General features: G+C 45.2%; 1 protein-coding gene and 1 long non-coding RNA gene across 2 annotated transcripts in view; one reads left to right on the top strand and one right to left on the bottom strand.

Annotated features, from left to right (window-relative positions):
• Positions 1-20,321, top strand: part of LOC116095793 (putative uncharacterized protein C1orf196) — a 602,408-nt gene that overhangs the window by 500,046 nt on the left and 82,041 nt on the right. The window lies entirely within an intron of this gene.
• On the bottom strand, positions 13,890-14,417 carry LOC116096982. The gene is made up of 2 exons (XR_004121176.1): positions 14,340-14,417; positions 13,890-14,046 (listed from the first exon to the last, which is right to left on the bottom strand). It is a non-coding gene; the product is annotated as an uncharacterized LOC116096982 (long non-coding RNA).

Raw genomic sequence — 20,321 nt, 5'->3', positions numbered from 1 at the left:
TAGATAAATCAAGGATGCATGAAAGGCTAGATTATTGATGCTGGTGTATGGTAGATGGATATTAGATGGACTATAACAGATGGGCATTTAGTAAGTAGAGAGAGATTAGATAAATAAGCAAAAAGATACATTATTGATGCATTGTAAATGGTGGATGTTTAGTGAGAAGATAGATATTTGATAGGTAGATAGACTGAAGGATTATAGATGGATTGTAAGTGGTGAGATTTTAGTGAGACAAGTTCCTGATGCTTATAGATAGATTATAAATGGTATAAATGAATGCATGGATATTGGATGGATATATATGGATGGATGGTGGATGGATGGATGGATGAATGGATTATAAATGGTGGGTATTTAATAAGTGGGATATTGGGTGGATGGATAGATAGATAGATAGATAGATAGATAGATAGATGGATAGATAGATGAATTATAGATGATTTGAAAATGTTGTTTGGTAAGATGGCTATAAATGGATTATAAAAGCTAGATCTTAGCGAGTATAAGGGTTTGGGGTGGATAGATAGATGTATGGATAGAAAGTAGATAAAGAATGGTGTGTGGATGAGGAGGTGAAACATAGTTTTGTTTTTTTTTTTTAAAGATTTATTTATTTATTTTATGTATCTGAGTACACATTGTAACTGTACAGATAGTTGTGAGCCTTCATCTGGTTATTGGGGACTGACTTTAGGTCTTCTGCTCGCTCTGGTCAACTCCTCTAGCCCAATGATTTATTTATTATTATACATAAGTACACTGTAGCTGCCGTCAGACTGCACCAGAAAAGGGCGTCAGATCTCATTACACGTGGTTTCGAGCCACCATGTGGTGGCTGAGATTTGAACTCAGAACCTTCAGAAGAGCAGTCAGTGCTCTTACACGCTGAGCCATGTCACCAGCCCAAAACATAGTTATTTTAAAGTCTAGGATCTGAATCCAGACAGACCTCCTTTTAGATATTCTTGTTGATACCCTTCTTGGCAAAGAAACCTTAAAGAGTAGCTGGCCTTAAGAGGCCTCAGTGTTTTCATCTGAGAACTGGACTGTAAACCATGTGTCACATCAATGGTGTGAGGAACAGAGTGTCACTGTCCTCTGAGAAACGTTTCCAGTGTCCAATACCCTGTCATTATTATACATGTCCCGTATCTGGTCTGACACTCTGTAACTGCATGATCAAGCCATCCCTCTCCCCAATTGCTCAGCTCCAACCATTCAGACTCCTCCTACTCTTCTCCTACACCCAGCAAAACAAAAACATTGCTATCAAAGGTCTGAACATGTTTACTGATGTACAGAGGAGACAATGCAAGGTGTAAAGTGCTCCACGCTATCCAGTGCCTCCATCTTTGAGTCATAATCATGAATTTCCTTGGATGGGTATTTTTTTTTTAACATAGGGAGCATTCCTGTAAGTGTTCACAAATAATTACACTGAGTTTAAACCTAAGTTGGAAGCTCACTCTGCTGGCAGTGACGTGAGGCAAAGGAGAGCCCAGTAGGTATCTTTGTTACACTACATAATTTGGGGGGAATTTTTTTTTTTGTTTTTTTGAGACAGGGTTTCTCTGTGTAGCGTTGGCTGTCCTGGAACTCACTCTGTAGACCAGGCTGGCCTCGAACTCAGAAATCCACCTGCCTCTGCCTCCCAAGTGCTGGGATTAAAGGCGTGTGCCACCACTGCTCGGCTATTGGGGGAAAATTTATGAGGTGTTCAGCTGAGGTGTTCAGAGGTCATGTGATGCAGAAGCCAGAGGTTTATGCTTATATCTCATTTCGGGGGTGGGGGAGACAAGGCTCCATTGGGCCGCCATGCTGGCTGTCCGGCAGGACACCATTCCTCAGCCTTAGTCGAGAGTTTATTCATTCTCCCCTGTCCTCGTCGTAGACAGCTATTGATCTCTGTGCATGACTCTTGCCCTTGGCCTCAGACATTTTCACAATCTCTTCCCCCAATTTTCAAATGAACTTTATCAGTTCTCTGATGGTTGAAGTTTGTCTTTGTTCTTTGGACAATAATGGATGATTCAGTAAATGGTGTGTCACAGAGCAGGAGAGACATGAGGGCGACCTTTATTAGATTAAGTCTGTCCTCCCCACCCTCTGTGGAATTAGTATCAGAAAACAGGCAGTAGAGAAGAAGCTGCATAGAGCCAAGTGCTTCCCAAAATTGTGTTGGCCATTGCTTTTCTCAATACAGTAATAAGTGCTGATAATGATTTCTTATAAATTGTAACCATTAATAGATCAATGAGGATATTACATATTCGGTTGGGTTAAAAGCACCTGAAGCACATGCCTGACTCTTAGATGCTATCTTATGCTTACTTCTCATTTCGGGGTGGGAGGTTCTTCCTTGGGCTGTCATGTTCCAATTTCCCAATCTAAGTCTTGACTACGTCCCCGCCATGTGGATGGAGAAGATAATATGATATAGGCATCAAGGAATGTTCCAGAAGCTTTGTCTCACCCTGTGCTCTCCTGACCGCTGCCTCATTCACTTCTCTAGCCACTGTGGCTTTCTTCCTAATCCCCGACAATACCAAGCCTTCTCCCACATCAGGACTTTTGCTTCAGTGTTCCTTCTGTCTAGAATGTTCTTTCTGAATAAACACACTTGGCACGTCGTGTCTCTGTAGAAATGTCATCAACTTAGAAATGCCTATGATTGTCTATTCCTCACAAGGAGTGCTCTCTCTCCCTCTCCTTCTCTCTCCCTCTTTCTCCCTCTCTTCCTCTTTCTCCCTCTCTCCCTTTCTCCCTCCCTCCCCCTACCCCCTCCCCCTCTCTCCCTCTCCCCCTCTCCCCCTCTCTCTTTCTCTCTGTATGTGTGTGTGTGTGTATCTGTGTCTGTGTCTATGCATGTGTGTGTGTGTGTGTGTGTGTGTGTGTGTCTTGATCTTGTGCTCTCACTGGTCTGGCTTTGTTTACACTGGCTCTTTGTTTTGAACTGATATCCCTGGGGTTGCAAAACAAATACTTTACCAAGGCCACTTTTCCAACTACCCACCAAGACTGTGAACAGAATTCAATTCAGCAAACAACTGCTAAACAGCCCAAGAGCTGAGTCACCTCTTCAAACAAAGACAAAAGGAGATTAGAGTAACTGACACTGCCCAGCCATCTGTGTGGTGGGGCTGAGGAGTCATGGGAAGGCAGGAGCAGAGAGCTGAGCAGGCATCTGTGGATGATGGAGCAGCCCTCCTACCTGTGCTACCGAGCAGGCCAGCTATGCTGTCCCTGGCTATGCATCCACCATGAGGCAAGACCAGCAAACACCCACAGCAGGTCTGAAAGCCCAGCTCCAGGTAAGGGCAGCACTGGTCTGTTATGTAGCCACCAACAGTGGGCTTACTGAGCCTGCCAACACCTCAAATGGGGACCATCTGTCCCTCAAGTTCTGCACATCCTAACAAGAGATCAGGACATTGGAATGAACAGTGGCAATAGGGTGTCACAGAGAACTAATGGAAAGAAGACCATGCTTGGAGTTTTCCCAGATGTGCAAGAGACAGCGAAAACTCTTGAAAGTTTCCACATTGACAAAACAGTCTAGAATGTGCGCACGCGCACTCGCACACGTGAACACACAAACATACACACAAACAAACACAGAGTCAGCTGTGTTTCCATAGTTTGGGTATGTGTGTTTTGTTTTTGTTTTGTGAGGCAGGCTCTTGCATAGCCCAGAATGGCCTCAAACTCCCTATGCCTATGAGGAGTACCTCGAACATCTGTGCCTCCTGCATCCACCTCCTGAGTGCTAGGATTACAGACGCATGCCACTACATCTTGTTTACATGTTCCTATAAATTGAACCCATCACCTTACGCATAGTAGGTAAACACTGTACCATCTAAGCCACAGCCACAGCTAAATTTTTCTTTTATCTTTTTTTTTTAACTCGTCGAATTAAGTAAACAAGTAGTAGACCCATCTCAAATGATGGAGGGGGGTGGCTATGGTACCCAACCTCTTAAGTTCTAATCCTACATGTTGTAGCATCTCAGACAACTTTCCTGCTCACTCAGTTTCTACATCTATAAAGGGGGAAGGGGAAGACCAAATCCTGTTTCATAAGAAAGAGGGAGGGGAAATAAATTAGAAAATGAAAGGCTTTTAAAGCAGCTAGCCCAAAGAAAAGCTAGAAAAGGTTAGATATTGTTACTAATGGTATGGTTAATGTTGTTTAAGGTGATTTTTAAAATAGCTTGGTACTGTGCTGGTTTTCATACCAAGTTCCATGTAGAGTGAGTGGCAGGTTCTAAGTTTAGCTACCGGACCTCAGAGGTGGACGTCACATTTGACCCCTGGGATATCTATTTTGATTTTAAGTGCTCAGATGATAAATAAGGAGACTGACAGCCTCCTGTGCTTGTCACTGTGGAGCACGTCACTCTAGAATTAAGAATTTACTAAGCATTGATGGCAGTCCTGAATTGTTTAGCAATGTGAGGGGACCCAAGTCAATGCAGGGGTGAAATGGGAAATGATGGCTAAGAGACAGCCCAGTTGGCAAACTGCTTGCAGAAGGAGCTGAGTTTGAACCCCAGAACACACATTTTAGTAAGTCATGTGTGGCAGCACATAGCTGTAATGCCAGTGCTGGGATAAGGGGCAGAAGCAGGAGTGCCAGGTTTGCTGGCCAGCCAATCCAGTTAAAGGGGTAAGCCCCAGGTTCAGACAGAGACACTGTCAAAGAAATTGAGTAGAGAAAGATACAGGCAACAGACAGACAGCCTTTGACCTTCACATGTACATATACTACACACACAGAGAGAGACAGAGAGACAGACAGACAGACAGACAGACAGACAGACAGTCTTTGACCTTCACATGTACATATACTATATATACACACACAGAGAGAGAGACCAACAGACAGACAGACAGACAGAGACAGAGACAAAGAGACAGAGAGAGAAAGACAGAGAGACATACAGACAGACAGACAGACAGAGACATACACAGAGAGACAGAGAGGAAAAGGGGGTAGATGACAGACAGACAGACAGATAAAGGTAAGTAGATAGGTAGGTAGGTAAGTAGATAGATAGATAGATAGATAGATAGATAGATAGATAGATAGGTAGATAGATAGATAGACAGACAGGCAGACAGACAGATAAACAGAGGTAAGTAGGTAGATAGATAGATGATAGATAGATAGATAGATAGATAGATAGATAGATAGATAGATAGACAGACAGACAGTTAGACAGCTAGACAGACAGAGGTAAGTAGGTGGGATAGAGAAAGAGAGGTAGACAGAGGTAAGTAGGTAGGTTGTCTTGGCTTCCATGTACACATACATGTGAACCAAGACATATAAAATATACCTGCACATGCACCAACATGTCCACATACTCATGCACACAGAAACATAAAAAAAAAACAAACCTGGGAACTAGATACCCAAGGCAACTGGAAACTGAGAAGAAAGAATGGGAGGCTAGAAATGAGTTTGGATTGTAAGATGGTCAGAGTAAAGGAGGCTGGAGGATGCCTCTGAATAGATCCTGGTTCTTGTCCTCCTGGGTGGGTGTTCTAGAACTCTCGCATCCTTGGTAGAGGCCTGTGTATATTCCAGTCAGTTGGTCAAGAGCTACACATATCCAGGGACACAGGAGAGTATTACATGTCTCCTCTGTGAGACAGTCCGGGACGATGGGTTAAGACAGACGCATGCCCTTTCTGAAGTGACAGGGATGGTGCCAGGCTTCCTCAAAGCTCCACAGAGGTGGTCAGAGAGCTTGCAGGTACAAGAGATAGTTGATTGGAACCTCAGAGGTCAGCTGTCTGAGCAATGGTTGGGGATCACCATCCACCAACTAACAGGTTCCCTTCATCTTACCACTCCCAGCCCCCAACCCTAACTTCCAGCCAGAGATGAAATGGCATCTCCAACAGGGCAGCCAGGACCCAGAGAAAACATCGGTCTATGTATAAATATGCAAGGCGATGCTCGTCTCAGGCACTCAGACCCCAAAATAAAACCAGGCAGCCTAGTGAAAATAGGGAATGTGCCTCCTGTGGGTGGCTTTGGAGCCAGCTCTCTGGCCTTGGCTCTGGCTCCGCCTCTGTGGTACTCTCCCCACACCCAGTGCCTAGCTTCTCACACATTCTGGGAAACAGATCAGAGAATGGTACTATGTGCTCAACTTGACTGCTCAAGAAAGCATTCCCCGTGGGTTAATGTCACCAGAGAGGGAAGAAGTTGGGAGTGGCCATCGCAGGAACTTATTGGGGTCTTTGTTTAGTCATGGTGGTAAAGAGGAATGAATGTTTCCTCTTAGTCAGTACCTGGCAGCAACTCCAGTGGCTTGCAGAAAGGCAATCGGAAGGTTGCATTTCTCTTCTATTGTGCATGTGCACGATATGTGTGTGAGTGTGGACTACGGCGCATGTTGGAGGTCAGATGAAAACCTCTAGTGTTGGTCCTTGCCTCCTGCTTTGTTGGAACAAGGTCTCTTGTTCATTGCTTTGTAAACCAGGTAGCTGGCCTGAGGGTGCCTCAGGATTCCCGTCTCTTCATCTATCTCTCAGTGGGTAGATACTGTACACTGGGATTCTAGAGGCATCCATGTTACTATGTACAGCATTTGTGTGAACACTGAGGATCTGAACTCGGGTCATCAGGTTTGTGTGGTGAGCACATTTCTCACTAAGCCATCTCCCCAGCCTAAGAGTTTGTTAAGTGTGCAGTGAGCAAGTGGTTTCTGTGTGCTCATTGTCAGTGAGAGCTGATGTAAGCCTGTGATCAAGGTATGGACCACATCTGTATTTCCATTCCAGCCGCCTGTATTTGTTATGTGCTGTTAGGCGATCCTTGGGCAAGTACATAGCCTTCTTGTACCTTAGTTTCCTTGTTTATAAAGTTGGACAAGCACAGTGTCTGCCTATGGAGATATCCCGAGGCTTCAGTGGATGAATGCACACAACCCCCTCTAAGCTCTTCTCCTAGCACGTCTGTATGACAATGCCTCTATAAACAGTGGCTACTTTCCTTCTGATTTTGTTTCCATTTGGGTTTATACTTCAGTTGTTCAAAACGAGGTCTGGGATTTGATTTCTCTTCCAACAATGAAAGCCACTCAAACCCCAGGCTACTTTCCAGGAAAGGAGATTTAACATGAAAATACAAATACTGGGAGAATGGATAGGAGGTTGGATGAATATGAGAATGGATGGATGGATGGATAGATGGGTAGGTGGGAGGATAGATGGATGTATGGAAAAGTGGATGGATGGATGGGAGGCTGGATAGATTGAAGGATGGATAGATAGACGCATGAGTAAATGGATGGATGATGGCTGGATAGATGTGGGTGTATGGAAGGATGAATGGATAAATGGGAGGATGAATGAATGAGAGGATGGGTGGGAGAATGGATGGTAGAATGGATGGATGGATGGATTGGTGAGTGGATGAATTGGTGGATGGAGAGATGGACGGATGGACAGGCAGACGAATGGATAAAAGGTTCACAGCATCAGAGAACACTCGTGACATCAGATGTCAACCAATCAAGATTAAAACCAAATAGCAACCTGCTTGCAGCAGTCATTCTAGGTGAACATAAAGTTTTTGCAATCTACTTTTAGTAAGTGTTCAACCTCTCCTCTAGCCAGCATCCAGCAGAGATAGTGGAAGAGAAAAGTTATTAGGATGTGGGGGGGAGTGGACCTGTTCAGCAGCAATTCTTTGAGGGTGAGTTCGATCTTCTTTGGCAGCAGTTCAGTCCTGTAGCAAACACCAAATACGACTCAGCAGCTGCAGACCAGTCCTCTAGGCAGGCAGATACCACATATAAACTGGCAGCTACAGTCCAGTCCTTTTGACAGGCAGACACCAGGCACAGGCCAGCAGCTGTGGTTCAATCCTGAAGGAACCGCAAGGCTTGCCAACCAGCTTGAGGCAAAGCCTCAGAAGCAGCAAGCTGCCGCAGGAACCTTACAAGCAAGTTCTCAGGTGAGTTTCTCTCAGTGGAGGCGTTATCACAAGTTGATCTCAACAATTCTGTGTAAGGCAAACCAATGCACGTCATTAGCGAAAAACAGTGAGGCAAAGCAAAGCAAACCAATGCTCAGTGCTCGTCTTCTGATGTCTGTGGGGTCATACTTATACGCCTTCATCAAGAGCCCTTTCATGTGTCTGCTTCAGCAAGACATCCTTTCACCTGTGTGCCCCAGCAAACCATCATTTTACATAACTGACTTTCCAAAGAAACTAGAAATTTCCACTTCAGTTCTGTTCTGTGTATCTTTGGGGCTTGGGGGTGTGGCTTGCAAAAGGAAAACATTCTCCCCTTCTATGCTATCCTCCTCAGCCTGGTGGGTCATTCTTTCGTTCTGCAAAACATCTTCCTTTGCTACATTCCCACCTGCCTCCATCCAGTTTCATTTCCCATATTGAGTGGATTTTATCAAAGTGCTTTTGCCCAGACTTATGTAAGTAGTCTCTCCCATTTGGTTGATTCGAGAAGTGTGATAGCCACTGGTCTCACATTTAAGCCTTTCATCCACCTCAGCTTCACCTTTAGATTTGGTGTGGACTGTCGTTTGTTCTCAGTTTCCTGCACATGAACATCTGGTTTTCCCACAAAGACAGTGGTCCTGTTATTTCCTCATCTTCTTGGGTTTTTGACACATGGGATTGTTTATTTTCCCTAGTCTCATTTTTTTGTACCAATACCATGTTGTTTTATGACTGCCACTTTGTAGTATGCTTTGAAATCAGGTCTCTGTGCCTATGACTTTGTTCAAAAATTCTCTCAAGTAGAAGAATTGCAATAGGTCCAAGAGACCTACTGTACAATACAGCGACTATAGTTGGTAACAGTGTTATGTGTGCTGCAAAACTGTGGGGAAACAGATTTTGAGACACAGAATACAAGAAACAGATTCTCGTCACAGGAAAGTAACCATCTGAGATAATCCAAGTTAACTATTTCAACTTAGACATTCTGTAGCTTGTATTTCAAAATGTCAGACTGTCAAAATGCAATTTTGTCACTGGAGGAGGGGTAGGAAGCTGTATTGTGTTGTTTCCTTGAATCAAATTTAGAGAAAAAACATACTAGGTTCTTGTAGCAGCCATATTTCCTCCATGGTACTATGCAACACGAGATCTCCAAACTCACAGGGATACAGTAAGGGTGATGTGAGGTCATGGAGCTAAAAGCCAAATGTCTGGTTCTGCTGGTCACAAGGTCCATCTTCTGTCGCCGAAGTCTTTCCTGTTTTTTTTTTTTTATGGGCTGAGGTCTCATCTGGGTCTCTGTGACAACTGGCCCTGTTCCACTGGGTACAGACCAGCCTAGGTACATTTCCACAGCTGATGTAATAGTGTGGGTAGGGATGCAGGAATACCTCTGTCCAGCTTCTGCCTGTCTCACCGTAAGCTGCCCACAGTGTGTGCCACAATAAACCGGAGGTCAGGGAAAGAAGCAGAAGCCCCAAGCTCAGCCCATGTGCAAGGAGGAAAGAGAGCAGACTTGTAGAGCAGAACTGAGGGTATCTGTCAATCAAACTCTCCCGATTTGGGAGAGGTGACCAATATCGACTGCAGGAAAGCAGAGAGGAAAGTTACAAGAACATCAAGTCCACTGAAAGGAAGGCCAGGATCACTCATAAAATAGGGTTATGGGGGAATTAAACTGAAGTATTAGATGATGTGACCCTTTTCTGTATATGCTCAAGTGGTGTGTGTGTGTGTGTGTGTGTGTGTGTACATGTGTGTAGGTATATCTGGGTGTATGTGCATATGTGTGTGTAGATGAATGGGAATGAGAGTCTGTATTTGTGTAAATGGAAGCCAGATGTGTAAATGGAGGCCAGATGTCAACCCTGAGCAAATTCTCAATCTCTCTCCTCTCCCTCTACCTTATTTTTTGAAGCATGGTGCTTCACTGAGCCTGGTTCTCATTGATTCCCGTCTGGCCAGTGAGATCCTGTCTCTGCTTGCCCATGCTGGAATTATAGACACACATATACATATGAATGCTGGGCTGTCAAATCAATTTCTCATACCTGTATAACAAACATTTCCCCAAATGAGCTGTCTCTTTAATTCCAAATAATACATACATTGTATATATATTTTTTGTATAAACATTTTTTGGCTTGGTTTTGAGACAGAGTTTCATATTGCCTAGGTTGGCCTCTAACCCACAATGTTATATAGCCCAGGCTGCCCTTCAAGCTCCAATCCTCTTATATCCACCCCCAAGTAGTGTGGCCATGGGCATGCACCACCAGACCTGGCTCCTTTTATAACCTTTACATTTAGAGAAACATCAATTGTCCTGCTCCACTCCTTGCTAACACTGGGGTCTTAAAATCTCTCCAAATGTCTAGCCTCACTGACTTTAAATAAATCCATGACTTAGCAGCCATTTTGCCCCATGACCTTCATATCCCAGGAAATACATATCCATGTGAAAGTTAATGAAAATACCTTTAAAGAAATTAAGCTTCTTCCTCGTTTCCAATAGATTTGACTCCAGTCTGTAGATGAAAGTTTAAGAGCTCGCTCAGTCATTCCCTCCCGTGGATTCTCCGCCGAGACCCACCAGGGAGGTCACAAATGAAATTATCTTCAGCATGATATATATTATGGGATTCCACATCCCTACCAGCCACATTGAGGGTTGAAATCCTAGCGTCTACACTCGACTCAAGATAAATGGGAGATGGAAAGTGAGAATCCATAGTGAGAATTTAGAGCTCTCGCCGACTCCTGCCCAGCTGTCCATTCCTCATGCCAAAGCCATCTTGGGAACACCCCTGCCCTTTCCTCCTGTTGTTTTATAAACACATCCAGAGACTTTAATAGTCTGGACATTTAAGATCCATAAAAGATAATGTGCGGCGAAGATGCTTGAGTCAGATAAAGTCGGCAGAGGGCTCTTCTAATAATCAATTTCTAACTAGGTAATAAGACTTGACACCACGCCACTGTTGCTGCTGACTGGGAGGGGGAATCGTGTCCTTTGTCCTCCTCAGTGAACTTCACAGCCCAGCCTGGCTGGGTTCAGAACACTGACCGCTAAGAAGTGCTGAGCATCGTATGTCTGTTGACGGGGCCATCTGTTTGACCCCCAAACCTAAATAAATTCTTTGGTAATGCTCTATAAATTATGGGTTCTGTCACTTTATCCAAAACAAATTCCTCACATGCCATGAGGTTTTGCTTACAGCCAAATTTAAATCCATCCACTGAGTTCATGTTCAGGGGGAATACAACTTTTTTTTTCTTTTTAGGGGAGTGCTGAAATGGTGTAGCTCAGATTCTATAACTCCAAGCTAACAGCTACCTAGTGATTTCTCTTATGGCTCTGTAAGATGCCAGGGCTCAGTCAAGAATGTCAATCATTTTCTTTCAGTCTTGGTAGGTGCACACTTGTTGGTTTCTTTGATGTGTGTGTGTGTGTGTGTGTGTGTGTGTGTGTGTTCATGTGAAGTATACATGTATGGGTACTCATTACACAGAGCATGTGTGGAGGTCAGAGGACAACTTTGTGGAATTGGTTCCCTCCTTCCACTTTTACATAGCTTCCGGGAAGTCAACTTGGGTCACCAGTCTTGCAAGGCAAGCACCTTTTATGCATTGAGCCATCCTACCAGCCCAAGATCCTTATTCCCTGAGCCTATTGACTCGACCCTTCGCCACACTATCATAAAGTAAACAGTAGGAACTGTTACAGTAAGGGTTCCCTAAGTCTAACCAAAAGACCAAGGCTGGGCCACACGGCGAGTACTACACAGTAAGACCCTGCTAAAAGGAGAGGCATTTATAAAGCACTTGCCACACGAGCTTTGACATCTCTGCATACATGTAAAAGGCTGAGCACTGTGCTTCGTGCCTGGAATCCTAGGGCTAGGGAGATAGAAGCAGTGTGGGTCTCACTGAGAAGTCCTGGACATTGGCCAGGCGGTCTAGCTGAGTCAGTAAACTTCAGGTTCACTGAGAAACTCTGTCTTAAATACCAAGGTAGAAAAAAGATAAGGACACTTGATGTCATCTTCTGTCCTCCAGACAAAAGCACACATGCATACATGTGCGCGCGCACACACACACACACACACACACACACACACACACACACACACACACGAGGGAAAGCCCAGAAGTCCCATTTTTCAGTCAAAGCTAGCACCTAAATATCTCAATCAATTACTGACATAACTCAATCTCATGGAGACCGTCCCTCACCTGCCCTCTTTCCCATTTCAGCTTAACGTCTCAAAGTGACCAAGAGGACAGACTCAAGTGCTGATACTGCATTACACCCCTAGCCATGCAGAGAGAACAGTGAGAGAGGGGAGGTACTGTGTGAGGTTGAAGCTGGAGACCTTGGCTTTGTATTGAGTAGAGGAAGAAACTAGTGGGACATGGTGGAACGACCTGTTGTAGTTTCAGCACTTGGGAGGTGGATGCAGTGGACTCATGAGTTCAAGGCCAACCTGGGGTACTCATTGAAACCATGTGCCTCTGAATCCTGAGCTAAAATGATCCCTTCTTTTCTTCAGTTGCTTTTGCCCAGGGTACTGTGTCCCAACAGTTAGAAATAATGAATATGGTGACCATGTTCATCTGACAACCCCTTTGACTGTGGCCAAATTGCGCTCCTTTGATGAGGCTGTGTTCATGTCTCCCATGTTCTGCTCCTAATGAATGGAGAGAGCCCTCTTTTTAACTGTTGAGACCTCCTTATAACAAAGACAAATTTTACTCTTTTCTGCATCAGTTATGGTTCTATTTTCTTCTTACTTTTCCTTTCTGAAGAACACATTTCGCTTTCATTTTTACACAGCCAACTCAGCCACATATTTTAAACTTAGTTTAGTGCTGTATTTCTTTGGAGTGGTTTTTTACTAGCTTGCAAGGAGTAAGCCAGTCAACTATACTGGGGATTCCATTGGCTCTACTTTTGGGATTAACTCTTTTTGAGTGAGTAAAAATCTAGTATCAATTTTATAAAGGAATGCTAGTATAAAATTATAATTTTTAGAATTCAGAACTAGGACTGCTCCTGGTTCTGAGCTCTGGCTGTTCTTCCAGAGAATCCAGGTTTGGTTCTTAGCATCTACATGAGGTTCACAACTGTCTTAGGGTTTCCATTGCTGTGAAGGGGCACGATGACCAAGGCAACTCTTAAAAACAAACAAACAAACAAACATTTCATTGGGACTGGCTTACAGGTTCAGAGGTTCAGTCCATTATCATCATGGCAGGAACATGGCAGCATCCAGGCAGGCATGGCTCTGGAGGAGCTGAGAGTTCTCCATCTTCATCCAGAGGCAGCCAGGAGCAGACTGTCCTCAGGTAATAGGAGGAGGGTCTCAAAGCAACCCCCATAATGACACACTTCCTCCAACAAGGCTACACCTCCTAATAGTGACACTCCCTGGGTCAAGCACACCCAAACCATCACAACCACCACCTATATAATCTGGTTCTAGGGGATCTGATAATACCCTCTCTGACCTCCACAGGCACGTGCCTGGTACAGAAACATACATGTAGGCAAAACACCCATACACATAAAATAAAATAAATCTAAAGATAAAGAATATTTTAACTTACAATTATTCCTTTTAGATTAAAACTTCAGGATAAAAATTGAAAATAAAAAAAAATGCAGCAAAATTAGCCTGACCCAAAGACTGGACATCTCTATGAATTTCTATACAGTTAGAATAGCCATCCTGAAGCAGGGTGTCATGTAGTCCAGCTTGACCTTACGTAAACACGGATGAGAAGACGACCTTGGTTCTGATCCTCCTGCCCCGCCCCAGCCCCAGTGCTCCTTAGCATTGCACTACCACACTGGGGCATGTGTGGTAGCTCAGCTCTCTCTCTTTTTCACACAGTCTAGCAGGCCAGAAAAAGTGTCTTCCATAGACGAGAGTGACTCTTCCCACCCCAGTTAATCTAATCTAGTAACTTCTTCATCGTCATGCCCAGAGATTTGTCTCCAAGGTGGTTTTGGATCCTGTCAAGTTGACCATCGATATAGACCAGGACTTTATCTGTAAAAGTGTTAAAATTGAAAAGACACCAAATGGTAAGAGGGTGAGGATATATGTGCCTCCTTCCTCCTCCCCCTCCTCTTCCTCCCCATCCCCTCCTCCCTCTTCTCCCTCCTCTTCCTCTTCCTCCCCCTCCTCCCCTCCTCCTTCCCTCCACTTCCCCTTCTCTTCCTCCTCCTCCTCCTCCTGTTTTAGTTCTCAGGATGATTTCAAGTGTGATATTTGGATATAAACCGTCTTCCCCCAAAGGTCATGTGTGGAAGACTCGGTCCCCAGCTGGTGTTGCTACTGACCTGTGACAGGACTGTGAGGATTCTAACTTCAGCAGTGGGTTAGCCCATATATGACTTAATTCTGTAGCTGGATAGGCTGTGGGGAGATAGATGGGTCTAACTGAAGGAAATGGGTCATGGGGCCTTACTAGGGAGGCTATACTTCATTTCTCTGTATTTCCTGGAGAACACAAAGTGCCACCGTCCTCCGCAAAAGCACTGTCCTCCTCCACAGGCACCAGGACTTAAAGTAAGTTCACCCTCTACAAATCCATCCTTCATCTAAGTCCCACGTAACCACCGGGGTCAACAGGTACAGGAGTCAGCGTGTTCGGGGGTCAGCGCTTTCTGGGTCAGCATGGTGGGTACCACTTCCTCTCTTCTTCCTTAATTTTTCTCACCCACTGATTCTTTCAAACAGATGTTCACATCATTTGGACACACATCCATTGAAAAGATAAATCCAGGGGCCATGAATTAAGAAGATAAGTTATTGGAGGGGAATTGACATTTTCACCAACTTCATTGGATTATTATTATTATTATTATTATTATTATTATTATTATTATTATTATTGAAAACCGGTTGGCTCACTTATTTGTTCAAATATTATTTTGTTCACCTCAAAAATATTTTCCTACCTTCAAGCAAACAGATCCTTGTCATTTCCTGTCCTTCTTCTGGATAGCTTGGGTCTGTTAATACAATTAAGAAAGTGGATTCCTGCCCATCCTCCTCGGGTTTAACTGGCCATTTGAAGTAGCTATTGCCTTCTATTGTGTACATAATCCTCCCTACTTTCTTAAACAGTGATTAGGTGAGAGGCTTACAACTCGCCTCTCCACACTGCCAGGGAGCCTCGAAGTCTCGTGGTTATAGGGAAAACACATCCATAGCTACCACTGAATGTGACTGCATCATATTGATTAATCAGACTTATCTAAAGCTTTCAAAAAGATTTCCCTCATCCTTTAATTAGGATAGGTGCTGAATCTTATCTGGCATGTTGCCTGTGCTGGCCATTTATAAAATTCTGCACAATTACGCCTTTTATCTATGTAAATGTCCCCTCTGTATCCTATTAACTAATTCTTTCCCCTACTGAGTCCTGCCTTGTCTGAAGTAGATCCTACCACCTCTGTTTTGCTACAACTAAAACAAACCAAACGAGATCCTTCAGTTTGTGTTACCCTGTTAATCTTTTTTGCCTATCTCTCTGTCTTAATCTTTCCATAGTGTGGAGTTTCAGCATCTTACCCAGTCAGACAGCTGATAAATGTTGGCCACACATCTACATTTTGTCGAATACTGACTTAAATCTGATACAAAGATGAGAAAAAAAAGAGGGAATCCTACACCAGTGGTTCTCAACCTTCCTAATGCTGCAACCCTTTAACGTAGTTCCTCATGTAGTGGTGACCCCCCTCCCCCGCAACCACAAATTATTTCATTGCCACTTCCTGACTGTAATCTTGCTACTGCTATGAACTGTAATGTAAAAATCTGATATGCAGGATATCTGACATGTGACCCTCCAAAAGGTCACAACCCACAGGTTGAGAATCGCTCCTTTAGAAATTGTGGCTGGGGCCCAGAGCGAGCAATGGCCAGACGGAGCAGTCCTGGAGCGAGCAGAGACTGGAGCAAGGGGGAGAAAGGGAAGGAGAAAAAAGAAGAAGTTGTGGCTGTGAGGCTGGGATTGGGGCTGGGGCTGGGTGCTGCTGTGGCTGGGACTGGAACCGATTTAGTCCCCCTAGACTAGCAGGGGGACTGTCAGACAGCATACACACAAGCTAACTCAGAGACGCACTTAGGCATCGGGTCTTTGTGCTTCAGGGTCCCAATAGCTCTAGGACCCCATGGAACTTAGGGAGCCCACACAAGGGCATCATTGGACATTCATAAGGCGAGCCGATTCCCCTTTACTCTGTCTCCCTGCCCACCTCATAGATTCTGCCTATTCATGGCTTCTGTTCCACTCATTTTTTTTCCCTGTTACTAAGTGACTTTTCAACATTGCATCTGTGGTCAGAGCCATTCTGGAGCTGGGAAGCCAACAGGCACTAAGGTGTAGGAAATAACCACCATCGTGGAGATTGTGTGCTGGAAGGGAGGCAGACAATGACAGGAAAGAACTCAGAACCACTCCCAATGGGGGCAAGCATCAGTGCTCTGTGTGATGCATCCTCATTAAACTCAGAAGGAAACACAAAGCTCTCCCATAAGCTGGAGGGCCTCTCTTAACTATACAGGTGGATGCATGGAAGTACCTTCATCATCATCACCACCACCATCACCTCCACCTCCACCATAACTACCATCCCCATCCCCATCATCACCACCATCACCTCCACCTCTACCATAACTACCATCCCCATCCCCATCATCACCACCATCACCTCCACCATAACTACCATCCCCATCCCCATCATCACCACCATCACCTCCACCATAACTACCAACACCATCACCATCATCACCACCATCACCTCTACTACCTGTGCCATTTTTCTCTGCCTTGCTCTGCAAACTTCAATTTCCTGACCCCCCCCCCCCCAACTCTACAGTCAAGCAGCACTCTTCTCCATTTGCCTCAAGCTCTTCCCCACAGATGTCCAAAAGCTTTCTCATTACCTCTTTCAAGAATGTTCCAATGCCACTGCATCCAGGTGGCCTTTCCCTGTCCCCCTCTCTGATAAGCTTTAGCCACCCCTGCCGCCTAAGCCCCATGAAGCCTTTACTCTGCTTTTTTTCTCACAGGTCTTAGCTTTTATGCATTCACTAGTCTCTCTCTCTCTCTCTCTTTCTCTCTCTCTCTCTCTTTTTCTCTCTCTCTCTCTCTTCCTCTCCTTCTCCCTCTCCTTCACCCTCTCCCTCTCCCTCTCTGTCTGTCTCTGTCTCTCTCTTTCTCTGTGTGTGTGTGTGTTTTACTTGCATGTATGTATGTGCTCTACATGTGTCTCTGGTGCCTGTGGATACCAAAGAGGGTGTCAGAGTGCCTAGACGGAAGGTTGTGAGTCACCTGTGCGTGCTGTGAACCGATCCTAGGTCCTCTGCAAGAGCAGCCAGTACCCTTAGCCACACAGCCATCTCTCCAGCCCCAACCTCTCTTCCTTTATAAAACTAGTAGATGGTGCAGGAGTGTTTGATGAAATAGGAGGAGGAAGGGAACGATCAAGCCGAGCACAGAATGGCAGAGCAGGAGGACACTCTGTGCAAGTGGGAGCACTGTGAGAGTATAAGGAAGGCAGTGTCCTGAGTCATTCTGATTCTCCCTTCCTCTCTGAAACTCACCTTGCAGCTCATACCTCCTCTCCTGCAAAGTGAGGAGTGGGCTAAGAACAAGGAGGGTTAGGGTTAGGGTTAGGTACCCCTCTCCTCTCTGTGCATGCCATCGCATCTTAATCAGACCCCATGCCTTTATAGTTTTTAATTTATCTTCACAACTCATGTCTTCCCCTGAATATGTTGGGAAACGCTGGCCCTTGCCTGCCTCCTGCACTTCAGTGTGCTCCTCTCGTGCTCCCCAAGTGGCATCGCCCTTCTGTGGGTTCCCTGAGATCTACCCAGACCCAGTGCAGATGCCTCACAGCTCACCATCAGTCCTGCAGCTTTCCCTGCTCAGACGCTCTCAGATCTGGGAATTCTTCCCAAGTTCATCCAGGCCATCATCGATCTCTGCAATGCTGACTCAGCCCTTTTCACAAGAGTGAGTTTTACTTCTTCTGTTCCCAAGACCCTGCTTTTCTCTAGAGCTCCCTACTCTGCTCCACCCCTACTTCCAGCTTGGCTTATGCCTAGGAAGGTTCTCCCTCCACCCCTCCACCACCCCCACTCCACCCTCGCTGTCACCCAGGCTGTCATCAGGCCTTGTACTCCAAACCTTTCTCCTGCTTCCTTGAGCAAGTTGTTCTTAGAAATGCGTATTTCCTCTGAGCATGATGGACGCTACACTTGCTCATTCATAGGTGGTCTGCCTCCTGCCTCACCACAGAGCCAACATCCAACAAGGATTAGAACCAATTGTGAAAACCAAGCAGTTACCCAGCCCCTGCCTATTTTAATTATGTCAAGAGCCCTGGCTAGGGCATGTGCACAGTGATGTGACATGAGAGCACAGCGCCATGTCTAGAACAGAGCTGGAACAAGGCACTTCTCTCTCTCTCTCTCTCTCTCTCTCTCTCTCTCTCTCTCTCTCTCTCTCTCACACACACACACACACACACACACACACACACACATCTTATAGCCTGTCTTCTTAACTGGCTTTCCCCATAATGTTGGTCACTGTCAGTGAACAGAGATGGGCACGGGTATCTTTGACAGTGAAGGAATGGACTAGCTCCCTCCCTTCGTTACATTCACTGTCCCGTTGGGTGTTGTGCAGTCCCCCTTCTAAGAACCAGGACTCGCATGCCTCTTATCTAGTATTAGGGTAAGGCTGTCCCTGTCCCCACTGCCTTACTTAGATACCCCAAGCCAAGCCACGGTGTCCAGGCAAAGCCCCAATCCCCAGCAGATCTCACTCCTGGGACCTTTCTGGAGTAAGTGGGCCTCAAGTGTCTAATACCCTCCAAGGCGTACCCTTTCCCGCTCCAAATCTGATAGCACTGGGTGTTGTTCATGGAACACTATAAGGCCCTAGTGTGTCTCTAACATTCTGCAGCCACTGATGGTGTTCTGGGAAAGGAGGGAGGAACAGTCCCCACAGTACATCTGCCAGAGCAGGGTGCTCACAAGAGTGGCGCTGAATCGGAGTCTAAGGAAGAAGAAACAAAACCTCCTTTCTAGATGAAGGGAGGAGGAAATGAAATTCGGGCTGCTCTGCCGCCGAGGAAGGACACAGCAGGTTCCAGGGGTTCAGATAAATATTTAAACTCTATACGAATTATGAGTCTCCTGGAAGGGCATGCATCATTAATTCCTGGGCAGGCAGGTTAACAATGAGCTGAAACAGAGCCGGCCTCTTGAATTATTCTTTTAATGGAGTTCCCAGGTTAAAGTAGATTTCATTTAAGGTCAATCAATAGGTGATTTTAGCCAGGCTTGGTGATTAACACAAGACCATAAAGAAGTCCTGTGACACTTATCATTTTGACTCAATCAAACCTTCCCTTAGGCCTAGAAAGCACCAGGTGAGGGATATAACCATAGATCAAAGCTGGCACCCCTGGGGGATGGGTCCCCATCACCCCCAAGCAAGAGCTAAACACCCCTTCCCTCAGCCAATTGGTTCAGTCCACAACCCCAGGCAAAGGGAAGAAATTCAGGCTCCTTCCCTTCCGGGTACATGAGGCCTACTAGAATAATTTAAAATAATGGTGCAGATTCCGTGTTTTTTTCTTGAATTGCCAATGATCAGTCACAGTGGATTAGTAGGAGTCAGAATTTTCATCTGACAGACATGATTACACCAGGTTCCTGCCAGGCGCCCGCTCTCTCTAACTCTCCCCTTTATTGGAAGAGGCCTCAGGGAATCAGGCAGAATTGAACAGCTCTAGACCGTGTATCTTGGTGATCCACCATTGACTTGGTTAGGAAATTAGGGGTGGAAGGAGGCGTCTACAAAATGAAAATGCCTCCAGGACTTAAAAATTCATTCAAGTGCCTTTGACACACATCAGGCGTGGTGACGTCTGATGGAAGAGGGCTTCACGCCCGTCATTAGGCTTCAGGTAGTCAGCCTGCATGAAGTGTTTCCTGAGCTGAGTGAGTCCTTGGGAGTGAAGTATGACATCTTTCTTTCCTAATGTGTATTTTGTTCCCCTTTCTTAATAGTCCAGGACTTTTTCCTAAATGTGGGTTGTACCTGATTGCACATTCTGAGTTGATTAGACAGGATTTTTCCAAGCCCTGCTATTTATTTTTACAGCCTGGCTTTTCACTGAGTCCAGAGAACAAGGAAGGTAGATTTCTGTTGCCATGTAGTTATTTTTAATAAATCAGGTTTTCTCTCTCTCTCTCTCTCTCTCTCTCTCTCTCTCTCTCTCTCTCTCTCTCTC

This window comes from Mastomys coucha, unplaced genomic scaffold (assembly GCF_008632895.1).
Source record: "Mastomys coucha isolate ucsf_1 unplaced genomic scaffold, UCSF_Mcou_1 pScaffold18, whole genome shotgun sequence".
In the NCBI taxonomy this organism is placed as follows: Eukaryota; Metazoa; Chordata; class Mammalia; order Rodentia; family Muridae; genus Mastomys; species Mastomys coucha.
The sequence above is the reverse complement of the archived record's forward strand: the minus strand, read 5'-3'. Positions and strand labels throughout refer to the sequence as shown.